Here is a 16,077-nt window from a genome sequence, read left to right as displayed (position 1 = left end):
GATTCATTAGGGCATCACCTGGACAAACCAACAAAATCTCATGTCCTATACAAAGTTCCATGTACTTAAGGTGTTCTTAAGTTCTTATCTACATAAGTTATATTAGGAGATGCACTAGTGAAAGTATAGATTTGTACCAAATAAACATTTTGTGCTTTAGTCTCACACATTAGTTGAAATTTTAAAATATTAAGTACCATCTATTTTCAGCACACTGCAGTAATGACATTGTTTTGTTCTTCCTCATGCAAAAACATTTTTTAAATTTGTACATTTAGTCACTATCATTGTACACTCTAGGCATTCCTAGATTACACCATCTCAATCTTTATCATCTATCTTTCTTTGTGATTTCATTTATGCCCCAGCCCTCCTCCCTCTATCATTCTCATATGCAGCTTCATTCAATGTTTTAACATAATTGTATTACAGTTAGGTAATATTGTGCTGTCCATTTCTGAGTTTTTATATTCAGTCCTGTTGCACAATCTGTTTCCCTTCAGCTCCAATTACCCAATATCTTACCCTATTTCTATCTCCTGATGGTCTCTGTTACCAAGGAAATATTCCAAGTTTATTCACTAATGTCAGTTCATATCAGTGAGACCATACAGTATTTGTCATTTTGTTTCTGACTAATCACACTCAGCATAATGTCCTTAAGGTCCATTCATGTTCTTACATACTTCATAACTTCATTCTGCCTTACAGCTGCATAATATTCCATCTTATGTAAGTGTCACAGTTGCTTAGCCAACTGTGTTGATGGACATTTTGGCTGTTTCCATCTCTTGGTAATTGTTAATAATGCTGCTGTAGACACTGGTGTGTAAATGTCCATTTGTGTCCTTGGCCTCGTGTCCTTTGAGTAGAGACAGCATATAGATGGGTCCTGTTTTTTAATCCATTCTGCCAGACTATGTCTTTTGATTGGAGAGTTTAATCCATTAATATTCAGTGTTATTATTGCATGGGTAGTACTTTCTTCTACTATTTTGCCTTCTGGATTTTATATGTCATATCTAATTTTCCTTCTTTTTACCTTTACTCATAGTCTTCCTTTCTACACTCTTCTCCACACCTCTCTTTTATGTCTTCGTATCTGTCTCTAGTGCTCCCTTTAGTATTTCTTGAAGAGCTGGTCTCTTGGTCACAAATTCTCTCAGTGATTTTCTGTCTGAAAATGTTTTAATTTCTCCCTCAGTTTTGAAGGACAATTTTGCTGGATATAGAATTCTTGGTTGGCAGTTTTTCACTTTTAATAATTTAAATATATTATTCCAATGTTTTCTCGCCTCCATGGTTTCTGCTGAGAGATCTGCACACAGTCTTATTGGGCTTCCCTTGTATGTGATGGATTGCTTTTCTCTTGCTGCTTTCAAGATCCTCTCTTTCTCTTTAACTTCTGACATTCTGACTAGTGTCTTAGAGTATGTCTATTTGGATCTGTTCTCTTTGGGGTACGCTGCACTTCTTGGATCTGTAATTTTAAGTCTTTCATAAGAGTTGGGAAATTTTCAGTGATAATTTCCCCCATTAGTTTTTCTCCTCCTTTTCCCTTCTCTTCTCCTTTTGGGACACCCACAACACATATATTCATGCGCTTCATATTGTCTTTCAATTCCCTGAGTCCCTGCTCACATTTTTCCTTTTTTTTTTCCTATAGTTTCTGTTTCTTGTTGGATTTCAGATGGTCCATCCTCCAGTTCAGAAATTCTATGTTCTGTCTCTCAAAATCTACCATTGTAGGTTTGCATTGTTTTTTTCATCTCTTCTACTGTGTCTTTCATTCCCATAAGTTCTGTGATTTGTTTTTTCAGATTATCAGTTTCTTCTTTTTGTTCTTTCCTTGCCTTCTTTATATCCTCCCTCAATTCATTGATTTGGTTTTTGATGAGGCTTTCCATGTCTGTTCGTACATTCTGAATTGTTTCAGCTCCTGTGTGTCATTTGAATTGTTGGTTTGTTCCTTTGACTGGGCCATATCTTCAATTTTCCTAGTGTGATTTGTTATTTTTTGCTGGTGTCTAGGCATTTAATTACCTTAATTAGTTTATTCTGGAGATTGCTTTCACTTCTTTTATCTAGGGTTTTCTTGCTGGATGAATTTGTCTATTTGTTCTTTGACATTCTGTTCAGCTTTATCTGGACCTTTAGCTTAAGTTTTGTTTACAGAGGAGAATTTTTCAGTTCTTGTTTTCTTGTTTCTTGCCCTGCTTGTGTGGTGCCTTTCCCACACACACACTTAGGAGGGTCTACTTAGATATTATTGACCCCAGCCAGATTTTCCCAGACCAAACTGGCCTCCTATCAGGAGGAAAGAATCACCTGCGTCGGTTTTCCCTGAGGGTGAGACCCAGCAGGTTGAAAGACTTTCCTGTGAAGTCTCTGGACTCTGTTTTTCTTATCCTGCCCAGTATGTGATGCTTGTCTGACTGCAGGTCCCACCAGCATAAGATGATGTGGTACCTTTAACTTTGTCATACTCTCCCTGCTGGGGGCATGGTGGAGGCAGAGGAGAGGTTGTAGGCTGGTTTTAATGGCTTCAAATTACCAAGCCCTGGTGTCTGAATTCCTTGATGGAGCAATTCCACCTGGGTGGCGCTTCACCCCTCCCCTGGGGAAGGCACAGGCTCCAGATAAGCCCCCAAAAGAGCTCGCTTCTGCCTATGACTGGGGCAGTTGCAGCCTGAAAAGTCCTACCGCTGTATCCAGAGGCATCAAGCCTTTGTAGAGACACAGCCACAAAAACCTCTGTTTCCTTCTTTTTTTTTTTTCCCCCTTTTTCTGTCAGTCCTGCCCCCTTGGCACCGGGGCAAAACTGAGCAACCTCTGCTTTGATCAGGTTCACCTAAGCTGGGGGCCTATTTTTAGTAGTCAGAATTTGTTAATTAGTTCCACAATTGGCATTTAATTGTGCCCAGTCCCTGCTGCTGGTAAAGTCCTTTCCTTTCCCCTCTGGGGAGCGGCCTGTGGGGGAGGGGCACTGGCCGCCGTAGCTTTGGGAACTCACAGTTCTGGGGGTTGCTCGCAGCCAGTCCAGCTGGTCCAGACTGGGGTACACTGTGTGTCCAGTCACTATCATGGCTCCGGGAGCTGTTCTGTACTGTTTCTGGTTATTTAGTAGTTGTTCTGGAGGACAAACTGAAATGCGCACGTTGTTAAGCTGCCATCTTGACCCGGAAGTACCGAGGTACTATTTTTGAGGTATAGCGGTCAGACAGATATTAAACGATAAGTCAGGACAAATTCCAAGTAGAGCCCGCTCACAGGTACCACACCATATACTGGATCTTGGATATACATTAGTAAATGACTACCGCCACATTTAGGCCACTATAAAAGTTTCTTGAGATTTCCTTCAAAAATGCTAATTCTTCAAGCTTTGGATCAACTTAATAGCCCTCATTTAACCATCTCCCAGTTTGCATACAGGGTGCTGTACTTGAGGAAACAGGCTTAAAACCAGGTAACAAGGACACTAGTTTCAACACTTAGCAGGTCATTCCACCTTTCTACGGCTCAATCTCCTCAACAGTCAGTGAAGGGGTTTGACTGGATGAACTTTTTAGGTTCCTGTCGGCTTGAAAGGAAATGATCTAATCATAATCTTAAGTCAGGAAGACAAACTAAGCATAGCATAAACATATGAGTGTCTGATCAGTGCTGCAGATAAAGGGAAATGATCTAACTTCTTCCTTTTTTCAATCAAAGAAAACCTCACACTGCTATACTGTTGACTTGGGTTTAACTTGTATTCAATTTGCTGTGCTCTCAGGTAATTTAAAAGTTATCTAACACCTCTAGTGTTCTGGCACTGACTGAAGTTTGTTTTGCTGACTTCATGCTCTTCTCTTCTTGTTCAAAAAGTACTTCTCATCCCGATCCCATTTCCCAACCTGCTAACAGGTGTCAAATCATCACGAGAGGGCAGCTTGCAGGTGTGCCTGCTCCTGCCCTTGCCCCAGGCCATCCCAGGCCAGCCCTGCTGTCCTAGTGCCCCCTCTTCTCCCAGTGTCCCTGTTTTCCACCCTCACCTTATCCCTGCCAGGTAACCAGCCTCTCCTAGGGAGAGAGACTGGCTGCACAGATAAATATGGGTCATGGTCATACTGCATAAAAATGGCTGTCACAGTTTCAACAGCGCTGACCATCTGCGTGCCACACTGCTGGTGTGAGGTGAAGAGAAAGGCATGGGGCTGTACAAGTGGAGTGGAAGGTTTTAAGAATTCTCGTGTACTTGGAAACTTTAATATGGCCTGTATACTTAATATGGTCTTCGACTATAGCTCTGTTTCAATCAAAAAGACATCAAGTGCAATACTTGTAAAAAATCTGACTTTTTGATCCCCCGATGAATCCCAGAATGATTTGATCAGTGACTGGAAAAGTATTTGCAAGCCCCCTTCGGGGAATGGAGAGTGGGGAGAAATTCAACTTCCCCAAGTTGAATTCTTGATATTCTCACAAGCAGTGTGGACAACCAAAGCTATAGGCAGAGCCCCCAGTCTTGGGGTTTGTTCACATGAAACTTAACCCCACAAAGGATAGGTCAAGTCTACTTAAAATTGAGGCCTAAGAGTCACCCCCAAGAGAGCCTCTTTTGTTGCTCAGATGTGGCCTCTCTCTCCAGCCAACACAATGAGCAGTCTCACCCTCCCCCTCTCTGCGTGGGACATGACTCCCAGGGGTGTGGACCTTCCTGGCAACATGGGACAGAGATCCTGGAATGAGCTGAGACTCAGGATCAAGGGACTGAGAAAAACCCTAGAATGAGCTGAGAATTAACATCAAGGGATTGAGAGAAACTTCTCGACTAAAAGGGGGAAGAGTGAAATGAGAACAAAGTGTCAATGACTGAGAGATTCCAAACAGAGTTGAGAGGTTATCCTGGAGGTTATTCTTACGCATTAAGTAGATATCACCTTGTTCTTCAAAATGTAGTGGAGAGGCTGGAGGGAATTTCCTGAAAATGTAGTGCTGTGTTCCAGTAGCCATGTTTCTTGATGATGATTGAACAATGATATAGCTTTCACAATGAGACTCTGTGAATGTGAAAACCTTATGTCTGATGCTCCTTTTAGTTACTGTATCAACAGAAGAGAAGAACATATGGAATAAAAATAAATAATAGGGGGAACAATTGTTAAAATAAATTCAGTTTGAAATAGTGGTAAATGAAAGCAAGGGGTAAGGGGTATGGTATGTATAGTTTTTTTTCTCTATTATCATTTTATTTCTTTTTCTGTTGTCTTTTTATTTCTTTTTCTAAATCGATGCAAATATACTAAGAAATGATGAATATGTAACTATGTGCTGATATTAAGAATTACTGATTGTATATGTAAAAAATAAATAAATAAATAAATAATAGGGGGAACAAATGTTAAATTTAGTCTGAAATGCTAGTGGTAAATGAAAGCGAGGGGTAAGGAGTATGGTATGTACAATCTGTTTTTTCTCTATTATCGTTTTATTTCTTTTTCTGTTGTCTTTTTATTTCTTTTTCTAAATCGATGCAAATGTTCCAAGAAATGATGAATATGCAACTATGTGATGATATTAAGAATTACTGATTGTATATGTAGAACGGAATGATATCTTAATGTTTCGTTTGTTAATTTTTTTTAATTAATAAAAAAAGTTTTTAAAAATCTGACTTTTATGGGGGAAGAGGGTACAATGGAAAAAATGGCAAAATAATAACTTTGGCTCACTCCCAAGTGCTCTCTTAAACAATCTTCAACTAAAGAAATGGGACTTACTAGCCTCAGGGCACAATGCTGCGGCCCCAGTAAACCAGTGGCCCCATTCCCACCACACTGACCTGCCTCAGAGAGCTGCCAAGAAATGTGTTTGTCAGCTACTAATGATTTTTAGAGAACCGGGTTCTAAAAGGCAGAAATTTTAAACCTGAAGAATGTGGTTCATGTACAGACTAACATTAAAATCTACCATTCTTACTTTTAAATTAAGTTCCATGCTTCAAAAAGGGCAGAAAACAAGAGGCTACGGTCAAAGCATTTGTATAAGTGTTTTTATATGTTCTCACTTTTGTGTTCACGTGTCTAGTGTGGATGTGCACACTGGCTGTGCCCTCCACAAGACTGTAGCTCCTGGGTACAGGCGCCAGTTCTTCTAGGTTTCCCATCTATCCCCTGCTGTAGCTCAGTGTGTGTAGACCTCTGGGCTCAATATATATTTCTTGAATGAATGAATGAACCTTTCAGCTACTGCTAAAGCTGATCTGATAGCAATAATCGGGACTGCCTAACGGCCTACACAGCCCAGTTCACTACTGAAAAAGTTATCAGTCCAAACTGTTCCCTTCTCACCATTATTTTCCTGCATACTAACTCCCTTCTCCTTTTTACAGTGAGGAAGATGCCATCTGCTTTTCAATCCACAATTCATTCACTAGAAAGAGAGATCCAATGCATAGCTAAACATCCATTTTCCTTAGTAGAATTTCTAATATTTCCTGAATTATTTCCAACTATAGCATCCCAGATGTTTGAAAAGTTTCATGATTTGCACCTTTATAAAGGAAGAGTCAAGTTTCTTGGGAACTATAACAATCCAATAAAACTGACAGAGTTCAAATGTTTCCTTGTATCATGGAGAAGAGTGTGGTACAAAGAAAAGAGCACTACTAGCCAGTATCCACCACTTAACAGGAATATGAAGTGGCCCAATCACTTAACTAGTCCTTTCTCTGTATAACAGATATGATACTTACCTCACAATATTCTTGAGAAGATGCAACAATTAAATGTATGTTAAAGTGCTCTGAAAATGGTGGCTGCCTTACAAATGAATATGATTAGTGTATATACGGCCCACATCCAGCGGCATCTTTTGTTAGTTTCTTCATAGTGAGTGGTTCTCCTAATTAGATGTGGACCAGCCAGCCAGTCATCACAGGGAAGGGCACACTGTGAGTCAATCTGGGTCCGCAGCAGTCTCCATTTACATGAAATGTGCAGAAACCTGGTGTCAAGAGACATTATGCTCAACTATCTGCTACCCCCAAACCAACGGATTATGTCCTTCCTCCTATAAGTGAACAGGAGGCCGATGGCTTTGGTTTTACAAAATTTTATATTTGAAAAACCCCAAAACTCTTCCCAAGGTCAGCCTAAGCACGCCAATTCACAGAGGTGCATCTCCGTCCATAACATCACTCTGTCAGAAGTAAAAGGTTCTTAATCCTTCACAAAGCCCCCTTCTCTGCTCACTTCTCACTTCTATGAGCAGGGCAAAGCATCCAAATCCACTTCTTCATGAAAGATGCCGTGATTTTCAAGTGTATTGTCAGAACAACTCTGGCCATTGTAAGAGACCATCTAAAGTTACTTAAGTACAAATAAACTATCCTTTAACATTTAATAAATCACAATCATGTGGGTGGGCCACGGTGGCTCAGCAGGCAGAGTTCTTGCCTGCCATGCCAGAGACCCAGGTTCGATTCCTGGTGCTTGCCCATGCCGGGAAAAAAAAAAATCACAATCATGTTATGTTTCTAAATATATCTGGCAAAGAATACACAAAGTTGGCAGTGTGGAGATATGTCTTGATGAGGTTCTGGACTAGACATTTTTTTTAAAGAGAAAGAGTATTTATTTAGGCCACCAACTAGGATCATAATAAATAATGCAATTTACTAATGTCATAACAGATGTTCTCATTCATTTAGTGCATTTGTAAATACACAAGAAAGCTGGCACACCGGTCTGTGGGGGTGGATCTGGAAAAGTGTCTCTGGCAATACAGTGAAAGTTAACAGTGTGAAGGACACCAAAGAGGTTCTCTTTCCTATCAATTAAAAAAAAAGTATTTCCCCTGTGGATCTGTGAATAAATGATAACTTCCCCTCTAATTTCTACTTTTTGTAAAACATGCCAAAAATAAGCCAACTGTCAGAGGATTCAGGCTGATAAAATTTTATCAATATTTCCAATGGAAAACCAATTTTAGAAAAGAAATGACAAAAACACACTCTCTGCGTTTCAACGCTAAGACTTCTATATTGCTGGAATCATTTAAAACAATGAATGAAATGTGCCTGAAGGACATAAAACCTAAGGATACAGATGTCTGTAAATAGTGATTTCAATATTCAATATATCAATGTTACAACAGTATTATGATGTTTGTAATTTGCTAAATAAATGACCAATTATCTGACTGCAAAAGCAATGAACTTTGATTAAAGCTTAATTCTGGTAGTGAATTTCACACAAAGGGTCAAAAGATAATCTTTAACATAAAACTTTAAAAGAAATAATTAAACACATCTTAAACACTAAAAAAGCGTTTTTAATTGATATTTACAGTTCATCAATGATACACGTGTATAGTTAATTTAGCCAATTTGCCAGTCTTGAATCCTCTTCCAACATCTGCTTTTAATAACAGGCAAATCAGTTAATGAAGGAGATCCATTGAATGATCCAGAGTAGTTTGATGTATGGCCATTTGGCTTGGAGACAGCATTTAATGGGAGTGCCATCCATCTATACTATGGGATCTTCAAATACCATAACAATTGCAATCCCTTCTACATACGTCACCTTTTTGTTATGGCTTGATGGCTTCAACCTGTTGTAGTGGTAGACAGTAAATGACTCTGGACTGCTGGAGCCCTGATCAGGAAAAAATTCTTGAAGAAATGGGCCCAATAATACAAGTCATAGTCCTTCTGGATCCATTTATTCTTTTTTTTTTACATGGGCAGGCACCGTGAATCGAACCCGGGTAATCTGGTAAGCAGACAAGCATTCTTGCCTGCTGAGCCACCGTGGCCTGCCCTGGATCCATTTATTCTTGATGAGGTTTATATATTCAGAATCTGAAAGAAGGTCCAACACTTTCGTCACATCTTCTAGAAGTGAATCAGGTATGAACCCATTACTTTCTAGATCATAACTTTGGAAAACTCTTCTTGCTTTTTCTGAAGGAGCCTCAGGGGCAACTAAAGCCATATCCACTGCCAACAATCCAAATGGGGAATTTTGGAGATTTCAAGTAAGAACCAACCTTACAGTATCTAAAAGCTTCCATTAGTGTTAGGAAGTCTACAGCTGCTTGTTCATGTACACCAAGAGGTTACATTCCGGAGCATCCTGTCACCATCCCATACGTTAGACACAGCATGTCCCATCAGCAGGAGGTTAAACTTTGGCTATGTTGTCCATATACAGGATCTATGAGAAGTTCACTTACATTTTTAATTTCATTTTTTAGATTTTTCAAAGCCCTTTGTCAGTAACACAGAATATAGAAAGAGCAATTCTCCAAATTTGTTTCCCTGGCTGGAATACTGGTCCAAGATAGCATCTTTTAATTCTGATAAACTTCCAAACGACATTTTCTGAATTAATGCATGAAATTGCTCAAAGCCAAGCTCTTCAACAGCCAAGAAAGAAGAATGTTTCATTTGACAACTGGACTCTGCAGGATCTCCCAAATGACGAGCTGTTTCCGTGGTAGTCTTTCCTCTTATCCATGATGCCAAGTAAAAGGATCTAGAGTCCAACAAGCATTCTCTAAAATATCACACAAGGTATGAGAAAGAAGTTCCTTCTGCTCTTCCTCTGAGCAATCCCTCCAGGAAGATTTCTCAGAAGAAAACAGGCGCTTTTTCAAAAGAAAGCCTGCACAGGTGCAATAACAGGACAGGCGCCACCTTCAAACTGTTCTAATGCAGATTCATCAGATTCACTAAACACAAACCCTTGTGGCCAGTGGCAGAAGATGGTGTCCGAGAGGCTGGGCTGTCCTGGGCACCCCACACCAGTTCCAGCAGCTCACGGGTCAGCTGGGACATGGCAGGATGGTGGCAAGTGGGCCTACACTTTCAGGACTCCTGGCCCAAATATGGAAAAGGGGCGGTGTGGGAGGCCAGGTCATGGCGGGGCAGACGAGCCTGAAGGTGAGGCAGGCTGTGGGAGCAGGATGTAGCACCAAGGTGCGTGCTGTCAAACCCCGCCAAGCAGCGATGACAGCTCTGGATTAGAAACTTTATTCCCCCCCCCCCAAAAACAAAGCAAAATAATTGATTTAATGGTTAATATACAAGCAAAATTTAACTCCCAGTCTGAGAAGTGACCTTCCAACCTTAAGAAATACACACAAACAGAAACTGTGAAACAATTCCAGAGGGATAAATGAAGGCCTGTTAAGAAATTATGAGCCCCACATTTTTAAAGATAAAAGGATTACAATAATGGGCTTGACCCTTTTTCACACAAACTATAAATTTTGCTTATACTAGTGACATCAAAGACAAAAGACTGAAGAGGGGAGGGACATGTGACACAGATCTCACATTCTCAAATAGCTTTTTCCCTATATTCACACTGTATACACCTACAAACAGCATTTTTCAGGCTGATTTTTTTTTTTCTTTGCATGGGCAGACATTGGAAATCAAACCCGTGTCTCCGGCATGACAGGCTAGAACTCTGCCTGCTGAGCCATTGTGGCCCGCCAATATTAGGCTGATTTTTAACTGCTGATTTTTCTAGTCTGTTTCAGAAGACTAAAAGGGTGCACTTATTAAAGCTTTGAATACTCTACCAAAAATTTCCTTCTCATGAAGTACCAAGAGAAGCAGCATGATTCTAGCTGGGAAAACCAAAGAGAATAAAACTAAATATGAATCTACTGTCTTTATTCATAGATGACATGATCCTTAACAGACAGTATCCTAAATAATCTACAGCCAAACTACTAAAACTAACAAAATATTTCAGCAAGGATGTAAGACTGTGTTTTAGTTTGCTAACTGCCAGAATGCAATATACCAGAAAGAGAATGACATTTAAAAAGGGGAATTTAATAAGTTGCTAGTTTACAGTTCTAAGGCCGAGAAAATGTCCCAATTAAAACAAGTCTATAGAAATGTCCAATCAAAGGCATCCATCCAGGGAAAGATCCATCCAGGTTCAAGAAGGCCAATGAGGACTTCTGGGCCAAGACGGCGGCTTAGCGATGTGCACGTTTTAGTTCATCCTCCAGAACAACTACTAAATAACCAGAAACAGTACTGAGCAGCTCCTGGGGCCACATTAGTGACTGGACACACAGCGTACCCCAATCTGGACCACCTGGACCGGCTGTGAGCCCCCCCGAGCCATGAGTTCCCCAAGCCGCAGCGGCCCATGCCCCTACCCCAAAGGCTGCTTCCCAGAGGGGAAAGAAAAGAGACTTTACCAGCAGCAGGGGCTGAGCCCAACCAAATGCCAATTGTGGAATTAATTAACAAATTCTGACTACTAAAAATAGGCCCCCAGCTCAGGTGAAACTGGTCAAATGGAGGTCACTGATTTTTACCCTGGCGCCAAGGGGGCAGGGCTGATGGAGAAAGAAAAAAAAAGGAAACAGAGTTTTTTGTGGTTGAGTTTCTACAAAGGCTTGACTGCCTTTGGATACAGAGGCAGGACTTCTCAGGCAGGCTGCAACTGCCCCAGGCACAGGCAGAAACAAGCTCATTTGAGGGCTTGTCTGGAGCCTGTGCAAATCCCAGGGGAGGGGTGAAGCCCAACTCAGATGGAATCCCTGCCTCAAGGAATTCAGACACCAGGGCTTGGTAATTTGAAGCCATTAAAACCAGCCTACAACCTCTCCTCTGTCTCCACCATGCCCCCAGCAGGGAGAGTATGACAAAGTTAAAGGTACCACATCATCTTATGCTGGTGGGACCTGCAGTCAGACAAGCATCACATACTGGGCAGGATAAGAGAAACAGAGTCCAGAGACCTCACAGGAAAGTCTTTCAACCTGCTGGGTCTCACCCTCAGGGAAAACCGACGCAGGTGACTCTTTCCTCCTGATAGGAGGCCAGTTTGGTCTGGGAAAATCCGGCTGGCATCTATAATATCTAAGGAGACCCTCCTAAGGGTGGGGGGAAAAAGGGACCATACAGGTAGGGCAAGAAACAAGAAAACAACTGAAAAATTCTCCTCTGTTAAACAGAACCTAAGCTAGAGGTCCAGATAAAGCTGAACTGAATGTCAAAGAACAGATAGACAACAAATTCATCCAGCAAGAAAACCCTAGGTAAAAGAAGTGAAAGCAATCTCCAGAATAAACTAATTAACGTAATTAAATGCCTAGATGCCAGCAAAAAAAAACAAATCACACTAGGAAAATTGAAGGTATGGCCCAGTCAAAGGAATAAACCAAAAATTCAAATGACATACAGGAGCTGAAGCAATTAATTCAGAATATATGAACAAACATGGAAAACCTCATCAAAAACCAAATCAATGAATTGTGGGAGGATATAAAGAAGGCAAGGAATGAACAAAAAGAAGAAATCGAAAGTCTGAAAAAACAAACCACAGAACTTATGGGAATGAAAGGCACACTAAAAGAGATGAAAAAAACAGTGGAAATCTACAATGGTAGATTTCGAGAGGCAGAACACAGGAGTAGTGAACTGGAGGATGGAACATCTGAAATCTGACAAGAAAAAGAAAATATAGGGAAAAAATGAAAAATATGAGCAGGGACTCAGGTAATTGAATGAAAATATAAAGCACATGAATGTACGTGTTGTGGGTGTCCCAGAAGGAAAAGAGAAGGGAAAAGGAGGAGGAAAACTAATGGAGGAAATTATCACTGAAAATTTCCCAACTCTTATGAAAGATTTAAAATTACAGATCCAAGAAGTGCAGCGTACTCCAAAGAGAATGTATCCAAACAGACATACTCCAAGATATTTACTAATCAGAATGTCAGAGGTCAATGAGAAAGAGAGAATCTTGAAAGCAACAAGAGAAAAGCAATCCATCACATACAAGGGAAACCCAATAAGACTATGCGTAGATTTCTTAGCAGAAACCATGGAGGCGAGAAGACAGTGGGATGACATATTTAAATTAATAAAAGAGAGAAACTGCCAACCAAGAATTCTATATCCAGTAAAACCGTCCTAAAATAATGAGGGAGAAATTAAAACTTTTTCTGACAAAAAATCACTGAGAGAATTTGTGACCAAGAGACTGGCTCTGCAAGAAATACTAAAGGGAACACTAGAGGCAGATATGAAAAGACATGAGGGAGAGAGGTGTGGAGAAGAGTGTAGAAATGAGGACTATGAGTAAAGGTAAAAAGAAGAAAAATTAGATATGACATATAAAATACAAAAGGTAAAATGGTAGAAAAAAGTGCTACCCACACAGTAATAACACTAAATGATAATGGATTAAACTTCCCAATCAAAAGACATAGACTGGCAGAATGGATTAAAAAACAGGACCCATCTCTATGCTGTCTACAGGAAACACATCTTAGACCCAAGGATAAACATAGGTTGAAAGTGAAAGATTGGGAAAAGATATTTCATGCAAATAACAATCAGAAAAGAGCAGGAGTAGCTATACTAATATCCAACAAATTAGACTTCAAATGGAAAACAGCTAAAAGAGACAAAGAAAGACACTATGTTCCTTTTAACAAAAGGAACAATTCAACAAGAAGACATAACAGTCATAAATATTTATGCACCAAGCCAGAATGCTCCAAAACACATGAGGCAAACCTGAAAAGAGAAATAGACACATCTACCATAATAGTTGGAGACTTCAATTCCATACTCTTATCAATGAACAGAACATCTATGATCAGAGGATCAATAAAGAAACAGAATACTACGATAAATGAGCTAAACTTAACAGACACTTAGAGAACATTACACCCCACAACAGCACGATACACTTTTTTCTCAAGTGCTCATGGATCATTCTTAAAGATAGACCACATGCGGGGTCACAAAGCAAGTCTGAATAAATTTAAAAAGATTGAAATCATACAAAACGCTTTCTCAGATCCTGAAGGAATGAAGTTGGAAATCAATAATAGGCAGAGAGCCAGAAAATCCACAAGTATGTGGAGGCTTAAAAACACATTCTTTTTTTTTTTTTTTTTTTAATTAAAGGAAAGAAAAAAAAAGTAACAAAACATTTAGAAATCATACCATTCTACATATGCACTCAGTAATTCTTAACATCATCACATAGATGCATGATCATCGTTTCTTAGTACATTTGCATCAGTTTAGAGGAACTAGCAACACAACAGAAAAAGATATAAAATGTTAATATAGAGAAAAGAAATAAAAGTAGTAATAATAGTAAAAAAAAAAAAACCCTATAGCTCAGATGCAGCTTCATTCAGTGTTTTAACATGATTACTTTACAATTAGGTAGTATTCTGCTGTTCATTTTTGAGTTTTTGTATCTAGTCCTGTTGCACAGTCTGTATCTCTTCAGCTTCAATTACCCATTATCTTACCCTGTTTCTAACTCCTGCTGGACTCTGTTACCAATGACATATTCCAAGTTTATTCTCGAATGTCCGTTCACATCAGTGGGACCATACAGTATTTGTCTTTTAGTTTTTGGCTGGACTCACTCAGCATAATATTCTCTAGGTCCATCCATGTTATTACATGCTTCATAAGTTTATCTTGTCTTAAAGCTGCATAATATTCCATCGTATGTATATAACACAGTTTGTTTAGCCATTCTTCTGTTGATGGACATTTTGGCTGTTTTCATCTCTTTGCAATTGTAAATAACGCTGCTATAAACATTGGTGTCCAAATGTCCGTTTGTGTCTTTGCCTTTAAGTCCTTTGAGTAGATACCTAGCAATGGTATTGCTGGGTCGTATGGCAATTCTATATTCAGCTTTTTGAGGAACCGCCAAACTACCTTGCACAGTGGTTGCACCATTTGACATTCCCACCAACAGTGGATAAGTGTGCCTCTTTCACTGCATCCATTCCAGCACTTGTCATTTTCTGTTTTGTTGATAATGGCCATTCTGGTGGGTGTGAGATGATATCTCATTATGGTTTTGATTTGCATTTCTCTAATGGCCAGGGACATTGAGCATCTCTTCATGTGCCTCTTGGCCATCCGTATTTCCTCTTCTGAGAGGTGTCTGTTCAAGTCTTTTTCCCATTTTGTAATTGGGTTGGCTGTCTTTTTGTTGTTGAGTTGAACAATCTCTTTATAAATTCTGGATACTAGACCTTTATCTGATATGTCATTTCCAAATATTGTCTCCCATTGTGTAGGCTGTCTTTCTACTTTCTTGATGAAGTTCTTTGATGCACAAAAGTGTTTAATTTTGAGGAGCTCCCATTTATTTATTTCCTTCTTCAGTGCTCTTGCTTTAGGTTTAAGGTCCATAAAACCACCTCCAGTTGTAAGATTCATAAGATATCTCCCTACATTTTCCTCTAACTGTTTTATGGTCTTAGACCTAATGTTTAGTCTTTGATCCATTTTGAGTTAACTTTTGTATAAGGTGTGAGATACGGGTCTTCTTTCATTCTTTTACATATGGATATCCAGTTCTCTTGGCACCATTTATTGAAGAGACTGTTCTGTCCCAGGTGAGTTGGCTTGACTGCCTTATCAAAGATCAAATGTCCATAGATGAGAGGGTCTATATCTGAGAACTCTATTCGATTCCATTGGTCGATATATCTATCTTTATGCCAATACCATGCTGTTTTGACCACTGTGGCTTCATAATATGCCTTAAAGTCAGGCAGCGTGAGACCTCCAGCTTCGTTTTTTTTCCTCAAGATGTTTTTAGCAATTCAGGGCACCCTGCCCTTCCAGATAAATTTGCTTATTGGTTTTTCTATTTCTGAAAAATAAGTTGTTGGGATTTTGATTGGTATTGCATTGAATCTGTAAATCAATTTAGGTAGGATTGACATCTTAACTATATTTAGTCTTCCAATCCATGAACACGGTATGCCCTTCCATCTATTTAGGTCTTCTGTGATTTCTTTTAACAGTTTTTTGTAGTTTTCTTTATATAGGTTTTTTGTCTCTTTAGTTAAAATTATTCCTAGGTATTTTATTCTTTAGTTGCAATTGTAAATGGGATTCGTTTCTTGATTTCCCCCTCCGCTTGTTCAGTGCTAGTGTATAGAAATGCTACAGATTTTTGAATGTTGATCTTGTAACCTGCTACTTTGCTGTATTCATTTATTAGCTCTAGTAGTTTTCTTGTGGATTTTTCCGGGTTTTCAATGTATTCTATCATA

The 16,077-nt window shown here is 39.5% G+C and overlaps 1 protein-coding gene and 1 pseudogene across 4 annotated transcripts in view; both read right to left on the bottom strand.

Annotated features, from left to right (window-relative positions):
* Nucleotides 1-16,077, bottom strand: part of GRK4 (G protein-coupled receptor kinase 4) — a 188,003-nt gene that overhangs the window by 41,382 nt on the left and 130,544 nt on the right. The window lies entirely within an intron of this gene.
* Nucleotides 842-14,148, bottom strand: LOC143662969 (ubiquitin carboxyl-terminal hydrolase MINDY-3 pseudogene; annotated as a pseudogene). The gene is made up of 2 exons (XR_013165684.1): nucleotides 6,740-14,148; nucleotides 842-5,087 (listed from the first exon to the last, which is right to left on the bottom strand). The product of XR_013165684.1 is annotated as a ubiquitin carboxyl-terminal hydrolase MINDY-3 pseudogene (transcript).

This window comes from Tamandua tetradactyla, chromosome 19 (assembly GCF_023851605.1).
Source record: "Tamandua tetradactyla isolate mTamTet1 chromosome 19, mTamTet1.pri, whole genome shotgun sequence".
In the NCBI taxonomy this organism is placed as follows: domain Eukaryota; kingdom Metazoa; phylum Chordata; class Mammalia; order Pilosa; family Myrmecophagidae; genus Tamandua; species Tamandua tetradactyla.
The sequence above is the reverse complement of the archived record's forward strand: the minus strand, read 5'-3'. Positions and strand labels throughout refer to the sequence as shown.